Source organism: Octopus bimaculoides, chromosome 14 (genome assembly GCF_046866305.1).
Source record: "Octopus bimaculoides isolate indiv1 chromosome 14, ASM4686630v1, whole genome shotgun sequence".
Taxonomy (NCBI): domain Eukaryota; kingdom Metazoa; phylum Mollusca; class Cephalopoda; order Octopoda; family Octopodidae; genus Octopus; species Octopus bimaculoides.
Window position 1 is genome coordinate 219,562 of NC_142941.1, and position 13,101 is coordinate 232,662.

The window sequence follows — 13,101 nt, forward strand, 5'->3', positions numbered from 1 at the left end:
ACCCATGCCAGCTTCGTTACCCACCTTCTCTATGATGTAGCGCATAAGATGGATGTTATCATGAATACTCCTGGTTGGGATGGCACATGTTTGCCCCTTGCCAACCAACTTGTCTACGACAAGTGCCAACCTCTTGTCTAACACCTTGGCCAAAATCTTCAGCTCTCCATAACGTCCCCCTTGTTTGGGTCCTTTCTCAGCAGTGCCACCACCCCTCGACAAACAAAAGAAGGAATTCTCCCGGCCCGCAAACAAGTCTAGCATTGAAATGTAAAGCTCGTAGGGCAGACCATCCAAACCCGGCGATCTGCCTCTCGTGCAACTTTTCATCGCTTCCTGTACTTCCCAGGCTGTTATCGGCCTTTCGCAGCACTCCGCCTCGTTTGCTGAGAGTCGCGGCAGGCGGTGCAGGTAGACACCGAAGTCTGCCGTGTTATCCGTCCCACCGCTCGTCCCAAACAGTCGAGCAAATTACTGCTGAAAGGCTGCACACATCTGCTTCGATTCGAACACCTCACACTCGTTCTGGTCTACCAAAGACGGAATGGTGGCTTTGTTGCCGCCATTATCCTCCGCAACGCGGGCCCATCGTGACGCTTTCGTTCCCTCTCCGCTTAGTGATAACGCAGCCTTCGTGTTTGGCGTCGAAAAATTGGTCAAGGGCCAATCTCGCCGCCAACACGTCAGTTGCGATGCCTGTCCTAAACGCCTCATCTAACTTTCTAAATAAATCTCCCGCTATTCTATTTCTTTCTTCCGCTAATGCCTTGCTAAACCTAATCGATTCTACTCTAATTGCTCTTTTAAGAGCAAACCACCAGTTGTTGTTGACGATTGCCCACGTCAACGCCCGCTTAACTAATTCGTTAATCCGGTCTCTGTAAGTTGGACACGCCGGTAACGATGTGTTCAGCTTCCAGTAACCGGGACCCTGTCTATGAAGACTTTCTAAGTCGACCGTACAGATCACAAATATGTGGTCTGTGTAGCCGACCATGTGGAATTGTGGACACCCTATACTAACCTTGTCCCCCAACCTACAACATACCCTATCTAGATACGATCAGGACGACTCGATGCGGTTTGTCCAAGTCCACATTGGCACATTCGGGTAATCTAGTCGGTACCTGTCACATAATTAAAAACGTGTGAGCAGGTTTTGGAGGCTTTTGCACCCCGCTCTCCAATCAGATACACCCACGCAAACAAAACGTCCATCTAAGACAGCGTTCTAATCCCTTACTAATACTAGTGTCCGAGACGTTCCCAGGAAGACCTCCAGGCACTTGAAGTAATCAGACCGCCCTGCCCCTGACGGAGCATAGGCAGCCACCAATCTGAAAGCACCGCCGTCAATGCTGTTCACATCTAAGACCACCGACTAACTTTCCGGATCCAGGAAGACTGCCTTTATTTTCAAATCCAGAAGAGCACCACACCACCCCTCCTGGCCGACACGGAGATAGAAAAATCTCGTATCCGCCGAAAAAGGTGATGAGATCCCGTGGGTCGGATAGTCTGGATTCACATCTACACTAAGGTACTTCAGGTCATTTAAAAGGTGACCCGAGGCACTGACATTTATACAACCTACTCTGAGCGTTGTCACCATTGTAAAATAAAATTAAGCTGGAGAAGAGCTCTACTTACCATTATTGTTTCTGGTTTCTTGTTGTGGGGGTTTCCACGAGGTTCAAAGAACAGTCTTTTCGAAAATGTTTTTTTTTTTTCAAAAGACCCAACAGCATTTCGGAAGTTGATTTTTAATGTGCTGCACGTGTCCTGCTTTAGTTTTTAAATTTGTGTGTTGGTGGTGGTGGTGGTGGTGGTGGTGCATTGTGTGTTGGAAAGAGAAAGTCTTCCATTGGGGTGTCTGTGTGATTGTCTGATGTATTTAACAAGGTGTGTGTTGTCGGTGTCGATGGCTGTGAGGCTGGTGGTGCTTGTGCCGTGGACTGTGTCGGTGTTTGAGATGGGAGGGTTGTTGGTGTTGTTGTTTGATGTGTGTTGCTTGTTGCTGCTGCTGGGAATTTCCTCCTGTTTGCGCTTCTCCCTCTTTTTTTCTACTGTCTTTCTTTTCCTTTTGGGAGATGGGGGAGGGGTAGTTTGCCACTCTCCCTTCTCGGCCTCAATACTCAAACAGTCAGAGTTGTTTTGGTCGGGAAGCGGGATGTTCTCTGGTTGTTCGTCTTGCTTGGGTTCAAATGTTGTTGTTGTTGTTGTTGTTGGTGGTGGTGGTGGTGGTGGTGGTACTCCGTCCAATTGTTTTGGTGTTGGGGTTGGTGATGCCCTGGCAACGGCTGGAGGCAGCGTTACTGTTGGTGGTGATGGGACTGGTTTCTGCTGCTGCCGTTGCACCGGAGCTTCACCCCCCACCGCTTCTGCTGTCGCTTGCAGCTTCCCTCTCATCTCTTTGTGTTTGGTGCAGTCGACCTTGAGGTGCTGGTCGCTCCCACAAAAGTAACACCTCGGCCGTCTGCCCTCCACGGCCACGTGCAGTCTCGTGCCGTCTGGTAAAGGTATGGCATCAGGGATAGAATTTAGGGCCTCTTGTTCAATTTGACCAATCCCTGACCCGTCCAATTTTCTTAGTGTAATTCATGCACCACCAGCCAGCATATATTTATTTCAGGGGACACCTCCGCAATTTCAATTTTTCTAACGCGCCGACCAAGATATGTCGGCCCGAGTATCGGGTCCTCCGATATTAATGGCGTTCTCCAATGTTTTCCTGCTTCCTCCTCCGTTGCGAAGCGCATTTCCAGTGTCAAATCATTTTCCCCGTGTCACATAAATTTGGTTTTTCCAGATCGGTTTCAGTATCAATTCCAGCTGTTTTTGTATTGCTCTTCCCAAAGCCTTTTTTTTTTCTTGTTTATACATTTGTATGTAATTGTTTTACGGTTTGTGTCCTTTATGATTTCTTTTTGGGGTATTTAGTGAGACATTATTGCCTTGTTTCACTAACAGCTCCTTTGAATTTTTTAAAAATCCTCTGTGAGGTTTAATTTTTCTCGCGTTTGTGTCGTCGCGGAAGCGAAACCGTGTCCGCTTGATTTGTCCTTTTCGCTCGTGCTGGTATTTTTGTTTTTTATTTTGCTCGTCGTTCTTTTACTTCTTCATGTCGGTGGTGGCGATGATGGCGTCTACTTGACTTTTCTTTTTCTGTATCAATCGTGGTGCAGGTGTTAATAGTGAATTTCCTACTGCTACTTGTGCTGTTCAGAGGAGGGAAGTCTTGGCTGAACTGGCTGTTAGAACAGCCACTGCCACTATCCTCGACAGAGGAAGCCATCTTGTTTTTTCGTTAGACGAAGAAACAAAAAAATATTTTTAATGGACAAAAAGTCCAAACTTCGTCCCTAAAAGGAGGAAATTTCAACAAAAAAAACCCTTCTGCACACCAAAAAGGGTTCGGAAAACAAAACAGTCAAATAAAATAGTCAATAAAACTTGAAAAAAGCCACAAGAAAACCCAAACTCACGGAGCGATGAAAATACGTCTTAACTCGCCGGCAACAATGAAGAAGAAGAAGAGCAACAACAATTAAACTCGCGTTTCCAGCATGAGGTTCACACCGTTCCTGCCCCGCCCCCATCCGTCTCAGAGGCACTTCACTATGACACACCGCGCCTTCTCACAATTTATCTCAATACAACGAAACCATTTCATCATACATGCATCCCGCCTCATACCTGAAGAGAAAAGAAAGTTAAAGACAACTTTACTTAAAATTGAACCAGAATCTAGAGAAGCCCTATCGAGTTCTGCAGAGTTTACATACATAGTTCTGTCGGGTATACACCCTACTTGAAGTATACGTAACAGGCATACATCTGTTATACCAGTTATATCAACGGTAATATTTCTAAAATATCAATCTATTCAAAAGCCTACGAGTTGATGTACACACACACGCACGCACACACACACATCTGCTCTACCGGCTCTGCGCGCGCGCCCGTGTGTGTGTGTGTGTCTGTGTGTAACTGGTAGAAGAGTTAAATCCGTTACCTTCGCGTAAAACGAAGATAGAAAGAAATGCCACTTGCTAGAAATGATTTAAGTACAGACACACAAGTATTCTATTCTCACACTGGTTCCAGTCACTCAACCGTGACCATACTGGGGCACTATCTTTATCGTTTTTTTAGTCGATCGACCTCAGGACTTACAGTACAGAATTTATCGACCTCTCTTTAATTACATGACTTCTATCTATGTGTGTGTGTGTGTGTGTGTAGTGCGCGCGATATTGTATGTCCTATTGTGTACGTCTATGTGCGTAATATCGTGTGTGTGTGAGAGAGAGAGAGAGAGAGAGAGAGAGAGAGAGCGTGATATTGTGTGGATGTGATTTTAAGTGTTTCCTATTGCGCGCGCGCGCGAAATGGTGTGGTGTGAAAATAATGGAATCGGTTTGATATGATGATTTTGGTGATTTCCCTTCGGTGTTGATAAAGCAATTGTTAGATGAAGCTATGTAAAGAGTAGACACTTCAAACACAAACAGCTGTCCTCCATAATCAAGTGAAGCATGGAAGTCCCGAGACGGAATTGTGTGAATGTATTTGACGGTTAAATGAATAAGAAAGTAAAAAGCGCTCTTCATATGACCAATGTTCACAAAACATTGTTACGTTTGTCCAGTTATTTTCGAGGAGATTAAGATCGGAGACTGCGGAGACTGGGGACAGTCTTTCTCGGTGACAAACGTCTCGACACTTGGCTGATGAGGATTAATATGACTGAAATATGTCCAGAGTTGTTAGCCTTACTTACCGAAGATCAGACTCACTTCACACTACTGTGCCTACGCTTTACTTTGAATTAATCTCAGAATTCTCTCCCCTGTCTCATTTGAAAAGAGTTAATAATCACACTAATTAATATTTCTCCTCACCATGTATGTAATTATGATTGATTAACAAGTTGTGTTCACACTGTTAAATATGTTAGCACTTATCTCACAGTTGCTATTTCGATAGGAGTCATCTTTAGACAGGTAACCAAGATATCTGACATGACATTCTGAGATGAGACAGACTGGAGGTGAAGCTTCTAACACCAACTCACCTGAGTCGACATCTCCTTCGCCTTGTATAGAAAACTCGTCCAATTTTGAAAATTCCCTTCATTATTTTATATGAGGCTTTTTTGTTGGGGTTAGCGAGATGTCGTCAGCGAATCGGCATTTAAATCTCCCGAATATATGACTGGTATATTTTATAGCCACAAAGGAGAGCCTAAAGATATAGTTGACCACAGATATTAGATAAAGTCACTCATTCGATTTGTTATTCTTTAGAAATAAATGATGTTTCAAATCCATCATAGGTGACAAGAAGAGGAAGAGGAAGATTGTGGGGACGGGGTCAAGTTTAGGGTTAGGATTAGGGTTACACACGTCGACAATCTTAACTTTCATAAGTGTTAAAGTATTTGCGGATCAAATCCTTGGCCTTACCATCATTGATTATTACTCAAAATCTCAACGTAGCAAACCCTGAATCCAAAACACTGATTCCCCCCCCCCCCCCATCAGGGGAGAAAAAATACTTCATTCCGTCATCAACCTCAACAACTATTAACGTTCGAGTGAGACTAAAATATCAGCCATATCTGGGACGCTGCTTCTGCCACATTCACAGCCATCTTTGATCCCACGCAAGAAAGGCTACCCGATTGAACCCCCACCCCTCAAAAACTCATTCTCTCTTTTGCCTTTGCTACGGCATCGAGCTTTGATAGTCGAAAAGGGTTCGTGTCACGCTTTCTCCATTCACACAAATTTTACTCCCTCATATCTCCTGCTCTCGTCACGCATATTCTATTAATACATCCCCCCTCTTTAAACCGTACCCTAAGCATTATGCCTAATCCTTCCTCCCCTTCTAAAATTCCCTCTCTACCCATACAAAACAGTAACCACGTCAGTCTCACCAGTTTGAAAAGACCTGCTACTGTCAGGGTTACAATCTCTTTCTCCAAAACTAAACGAAAGCTGTAATCGTGTCAAAGTCTAACATTACAAAAGGACTATCTAAAACCATCTAATTAATTTATATCATTTAATTAAACATTTTTTTCCCTAATAGGATAGAACAGCCCTGGACATTACAAAAGCTTTCAGTGTATTTGTGCGTGATGGCTTGATCAGAAATATTAAAGTTTGAAGTCCTTTAAATATGCAGTACATAACACTGTCGGATCAAAGAGGAATGCGTGAAGCCTACAGAAATAATATTGATTTGGCAGACGTACATATTGATCATGGTCAACGACGAAATCAATGTTGTTAGTTTTATTAACAATAATTTATAGATTTAGAAAATTCTTTATGTTGATTTATATTCATTTAAAGGTTTTTTTTTCTTTTTTCCTAAGCTCGTCTCTTGCTGTTGTACGCTTTCACTCGCTGTTTATCACTTTGTTGATTTAAATATTTCACAGATAGAAAGAAACTTGTATTTATTCTTATTCTAGAAAACCATTCAAGGGTTTTGTTTTAACTTATTTGATTTCTCACATCGACTCGTGTAGAGTATTGTTTATCTTGTTAGCGATTCTATCATCATTATTTCAGCAAATGCGGTGAAGTCTATACTTACCTGAGAAGGTTTTAAAGAGTCGAAACATGTCTGGTATTTGATAATGAAGTAATTAAAATAATTAAAATAGTATCAGTCATTAAGCTAATGATATCATTGCCTCTTTGCATAATTACTACTAATCAACTGTTTAATGTTAATTAAAGAAGTTATCGGCTTAAATCAAACATGATAACTGAAACAAGTGCATAATCCGTAAATATTTCGTAATTTACGATACATAATTTGAAGCTTTTAATAGTGATAGCTTGGAAAGACAGAGACCTCTTGCATAGAGTCCAGATGATCCATTGCAATAGAAGACACTTTAATCGTGACCGAATGAAAGATTGTAGCTATTAACATCTCAATACTTTGTTAGTTTTGAAATATTAATACCGTGTGTGTGTGTGTGTGGGGGGGGTAAGCCATAAAACAAGCGGCATAAGAGGCAACGTCGACCGCCCGATTGGTCCAACAAATATGGTGTAAAGACTGGAACACCGCGCCAAAAACTGGAACGGTTTCTGTGACTGGTGGAAGGGGGGAAGGAAGGAGGTTATTGTCCCATTGAAAACCTTAACAAACATTACACCACGACAGACACACAATGGCTACGGAGTGAGGTTAAGCTTGGGGTGCGTGCGTGTGTGTGTGTGTGTGTAGATTTGCTTACGTATTAATACACCTCTACATGTATATACGACACATATTTAAAGCAATTGTACATTTGTGTATACGTATAAAAGTACGCGTGTCTAGAGATGTGTGTATGAATGTAGACTTCTACATATGCACGAATATTTACATGTGTGTGTGTGTATGTATATATATATATATATGTATATATATACATACATAACAGTCTGCCAGCTTGTTTGCCCATCTCTCTTTATCTCCTTATATTTGTGGGTGAGGTGTTCACACACACATACACACACACACACACATACACACACACACACACACACACACACACACACACACACTTTTGTAAGGCTTTCACTTGAGCACACGCATCGTATACATACACACACAGATACAGCGTACACATATCACACCCCATTTAACAACATACACACATTTGTCCTCAGTCACAATGTATATATATATATACACAGTGTACACAGCACCTCGCCCAGCCACACACATACATATACACACCGTGTACGCATTCTACACAACGCGACCACCATTCTACATTACTACCACCATCACCTCAGTAGCGCCCTCATCAACCATGTTTAGACTGACAACGAAAATATGGGACATCATAGACATAATAAGACCTATGCTTACAGAAAGAACCTTCCAGAGAGGAGAGACATCCCCCAACGCCCACCATCACCCCCCTCCTATCTTTGCTTATCTACAATCAATGTTATTTTTAAAAATTTTATTTACAGCCTTCTCTAAATGTATTTATTGTTATTGCAAAGGTTGTTGTTAGATATTTGAGTGTGTATATGTGTGTATATATATATATATATATATATATATATACATGCGTGTATATATACATATATATATATATGCGTGTGTATCTATATATATGTGTGTATATATATATACGTGTATGTATGTATGTATATATATATATATAAGTACATATACAGATGTGTGTGTGTGTGTATCTGCGTATAGGTGTGTATTATTACTATACATTTACATGTATACAAACTTGTAAATATAAGTGTATTCATGTTCACACACACACACACACAACATGTATGGCTACACAAATTTACTTATGTTTCTGCCTCTATAACTGTGTGTGTGTGTGTGTGTGTGTGTGTGTGTGTGTGTGTGTGTGTGTGTGTGTGTGTGTGTGTGTGTGTTTGCCTTGTTTTACAACTTTCTATTTCATTTTGTAATTAAAATATTTCACATTTTATACATTGTTATCGATTTTTTCCCTGTCCAAAATCTTTTCCCCGCCTTCCTCCCCTCGCCCCCCCCCCTCTTTGATAAATTACTTTTCAGTTTGACAGTTGTTTCAGGGTGCAGAGCGGGTAGGTTTCTCCAGGGAGACTCGGTTAGTATTTACCAGCAACGAATCTACTGTCGTCTGCTAAAAACACTCTGCAGCCTGACTCATCCTATACACTCTGCTTAACCTTTGCTTTCAGCTGGGATTGAACCTGCCACCTTCTGCTAACGCACATGTACTTTATCACTCACGCTTGGCTGCTGTTAATGAGATGATGACACTTTGAAGCAAAGATTTGTTTCGTTGTTCTCTGCAAACTGCCGCCATTAAGGTGAAGTGATAAACTGGAATCCATCCTAATCGTCAAGGCATTAAATATTGGGAGAGAGAACTTTTCCCAGAATAGAATGTTGTCTATCACACAGTATTAACCACGGTAAACATCGCTAGTTACTGTGAGTTGGCTGTTACTTCCAGCAGAGAGCTTAGTTCGCCCGTGGTGTCTATTTACAGCAACTAACTTTTCTGGAATATTAAATGTAAAGGGTATTTACCAAAGATTCGGTGTTCTGCTGCTGAAAGAGTAAAAAATGGAGCTTTTTCCCACCTCTTATCGTTTTGGTCAACATGCTGATTCTCTTTAAACAGTATCGAACGTCAATGAAACAAACCTTAAAGATAAACTTTATGGAACTCTAGTGAGAGCAGAATGCGGAGAAATTTAACTACACCAGCTGTGAAAACAAGTCCAAATTTATATTGAATACTGGAATTTCACTCCAATAAATTCTAGTTTTTTTAGTTTTTATTGACAAAGAAACTTTTCATTAATTTTTTTCCCCAAGATGTTTTACAGAGATTTGTTCCATTCGGTTATTTAAATTTCTTCATAAAAAGTCAGTTTTTTTTCCGTCCACGAGTCAACTATTGTATTGTGATGTGAGACTGATAGGTTTCTTTTTGTTGTTGTTTTACTTGCAGCGTGACTACGTGGTTAAGAAGTTCGCTTTGCCACCAAGTGTTCTCAGTTCGATTCTAACCCATGCCTCTTGCGCAAGTATATGCTGCTGAAGCCTTAGATGGAAACTTCGTGGAATCCTCACATAACAGACTCCTCTATAACAGACTCCTCTATAACAGACTCCTCTATAACAGACTCCTCTATAACAGACTCCTCTATAACAGACTCCTCTATAACAGACTCCTCTATAACAGACTCCTCTATAACAGACTCCTCTATAACAATAATACCAACAGAAAAACTACCATCGGAACGTACAGTGACACAATGAAGCGGAATGGCTGGCTGCCCCCCGTAAGATCATCTCGATCACGTGGCCATGACCTGTAACCAGACAAATTTTCTATCCAGCCCTGCAAGCTAATTAAACTTCTAAAGTATTTTAAGCATAAAAAATAAGATTCTCCTTATTATATATATATATATATATATATATATATATATATCCAACGATAAAGACCATGCTGAAGTAAGCAATGGAGTCTGGTACAGCTTGTATGTATCTGTATATATATATATATATATATATATATATATATGTATATATATATTGCTGTACGAAGTCGCTGCTCGTATCCGTATGTGAATTCATGCTACGGAGTAACGTTGCTGATGAGAGCAGCAGGTGTAATTTTCTTTACCTTAAGCTTGAAACGGGATCTTGTACACGTTTATCCAAAAGATTAATTCATTTTCTTCCTTTTGTTTGACTACAGCTCGTATCTTATTTTTAGGAGTTTTTAAGGTGGTATTAGCGTCTCTTGGCGTCTATTTCTGGCGCTTAGAGAGTCTTATAGCCAATCCCTTGTTATATATATATATATATATATATATATATATATATAGCTGAAGGATTAAAATTAATCATAGGACATATTGAGTATGTCTATATGCTGGAAATAACAGTCAAAACTCTTATTGAAATCGCCAAAAAACAATGATAATAACTACAAAAATCAACTGTCCGAAGGCAAACGGGTTAAGACAATCTGTCCATATACTTGAATGTATGCTGAGAGATTGTCTTAACCCGTTTGCCTTCGGACAGTTGATTTTTGTAGTTATTATCAGCAGGTAGATATACTTAGTATGTGCTTTGATTAATTTCAATCCTTCAGCTATTTAATGCTTTTGGGGGGGGCCTGCAATCGCCTATATTATTGATTCTGTTATCATTTTTAAATTGTCACACTAATAACAGAGTCAATGGTATCTTTGCAAATGATTCTTTTCGTGAATTATTTGCTCTGTATTGAAATATACACACACACACACACACACACACACATATATATATACATATGAAGTTGTTTAGCCTAGTGGCCAGGGCGTTGGGCTCCCGATTGTAAGGGCTAAGGGGTGTGTTGTGTCTTTGAGCAAGACATTTCATTCCACATTGCTCTACTCAGCCGTAAATGAGTACCACCCGAGTACTACTGCAATCCTCTTCCTCCCTCCAGCTGTCGCATCCTCGATCTTTCACTGAGTTAAGAGTGGAAGGATTGAGAGGATGTCTGTCTCTGCTCGCTACTCCATAGTGACACTTGAACTAACGGAAGCGTGCTACCAGGTCAGACTCACTACCTACTGACCTAAGCAAGCGCGCGCGCACACACACACCTTTATATATAATCTTTGCGAGCACCGAGGTCGTTATTACTTACACATGGGAAGATTATTGCAGTGAGGCCCCTTTTCTGCAGACGGGAACTTGAAATCGTAGAGCGTTAGGGTTGAGCGCAATTAATGTATCGTTACGCACACACATATACGTATGTGTATATACTCATACACACGCCATCTACATGTATATATATATAATATATAATATATAATATACACACATATATACATCAATACAAGTAACATTCACTCATATTGTTTTTCTCTTTATATCTCACGCTTCTACTTCTCTCACCTTTTAAATCTCTACTTTTCCTCCTCCTTTCTCTACTTCCCTCCTTCTTCCTCCCTCTTATTAATTCCCTAATCTGTAATCCTCCCCTCCCCCCGCACCTCCGATTTCCTTTTACTTATTTAATATCAATTTAAAAACTACATTCACATTTTTCTCTCGTTTGTCTTCGAAGAAAGGACATGTTCCAACTGTTACCATTCCACAAATGAACAAGGTTAATGATTCCATGACCCACGTTCTCTCAGACAGGGTATCAAAATGCTGGGCTGGGTACTTGGCAGCAGAAGCAGCGGGCTCGAAAACGTAACAAAACCAATATCAAGCAGTAGTTACCCCCAAAACTCCACCCCGTACTTCATTAAGAAATCCTCAAACTTATCTATATTTCTGACCTGTGATAGAAGATGAAATAATTAACGGGTATTTAACGGGTGTGTTCGTATTTGGATGAGATGTCGCATATGGTAGAGATTGCGGTAAGAAATCGGAATGGTAAAGCAAAGTAAGTTGAAAATGATAAGGGTAAATGAAGGCTGAGTGATAGAGACGAGGAAAAAAAAAAGATTGGAATAGAGAAGTGATAAATGGAAAAAGGCTAACAGAGATATAATAATGAAAGGGGGAGGGGAGAAAAAAAAGGGTTAGATTCACATTAAGCAAGGATGTGTGAGTTAGGATATTAGAATGAGACGGCGACGATCTTGATGACACGCAAAGCATTGCTATTTGGGTAAGAAGGTAACCTTTATTCTATCGGTGGTAATGTTGCAGCAGGGAGGTAATTGTTTACCGATGATTCTTGCCGGATGCCGTCATAAATGGGGTGGAAAAGTTAACAAAAGATTGTTAAAATACTCACGTAAGGGGAATCTTGCTTTCAAGAAGTCATATATAAACATTAAAATGGAATTATACACGGGAACATAGCGTTCAGCTGACCCCGGGTATCTGTGTAAAGGCTGAGAGTAGCGGAAGGTGGAGGGTGGGGTGATAAAAATGTTAGTATTAATGCGTGTATGTGTGTGTGTGAGAGAGAGAGAGAGAGGAGAGTGTGTTCTGGGGGAGAGAGAGGGGGAGTACGTGTCGGGGGGAGGGAGCGAGAGTGTGTGTGTGTGTGTGTTAAACTGATAAATATATTATTAATGGGTTCAGAGACAGGCATATCAGACATATGTAGAGTGACAGGTTGATAGATGGAGGGGGAGGAAAGAGAGAGAGAGAGAGAGACGTGTAAGGCAAGCAGAGAGATAGACCGACAGATACAGGCCTGAATACAAACATATATAGATGCATAGCGATTTACAAACATACATATATACATGCACACAGACACATATACACGTACATGCACACATAGGCATAATTATATAAATATACATACATACAGAGAGAGAGACAGACAGACAGACAGACAAGCAAACAGACAAAAAGACACCTAGAGGTGATATGAAATATTGAAAACAAGCAATGAGATGCTGAATGTGGGTGTAAGGGTTAATTGTGGCAGTTAGTTAATATTAATTAGAGAAGACCTTCAGTTAGCATGTGGAGTGTAAAGGCAATAAATGACTGTTGCGATCGAGCAAACATGATTGATGGTGTGTTTTGATCACAAAGACACGACTTCACAGATCTCTTTAA

At 40.7% G+C, this 13,101-nt stretch overlaps 1 long non-coding RNA gene across 8 annotated transcripts in view; it reads right to left on the minus strand.

The window, feature by feature from the left end:
* LOC149132554 (uncharacterized) overlaps positions 1–13,101 on the minus strand; it is a 299,591-nt gene that overhangs the window by 213,766 nt on the left and 72,724 nt on the right. For 2 of the 8 annotated variants that reach the window (XR_016244138.1, XR_016244140.1), the window contains exon 1: positions 1,651–4,346. The exons of 4 other annotated variants lie outside the window; for them this stretch is intronic. This is a non-coding gene — a long non-coding RNA (uncharacterized LOC149132554). Of the gene's footprint in view, positions 1–1,650; positions 4,666–13,101 lie in introns of those variants that run through there. 2 more of the 8 variants (XR_016244139.1, XR_016244141.1) reach the window with 2 other exon arrangements.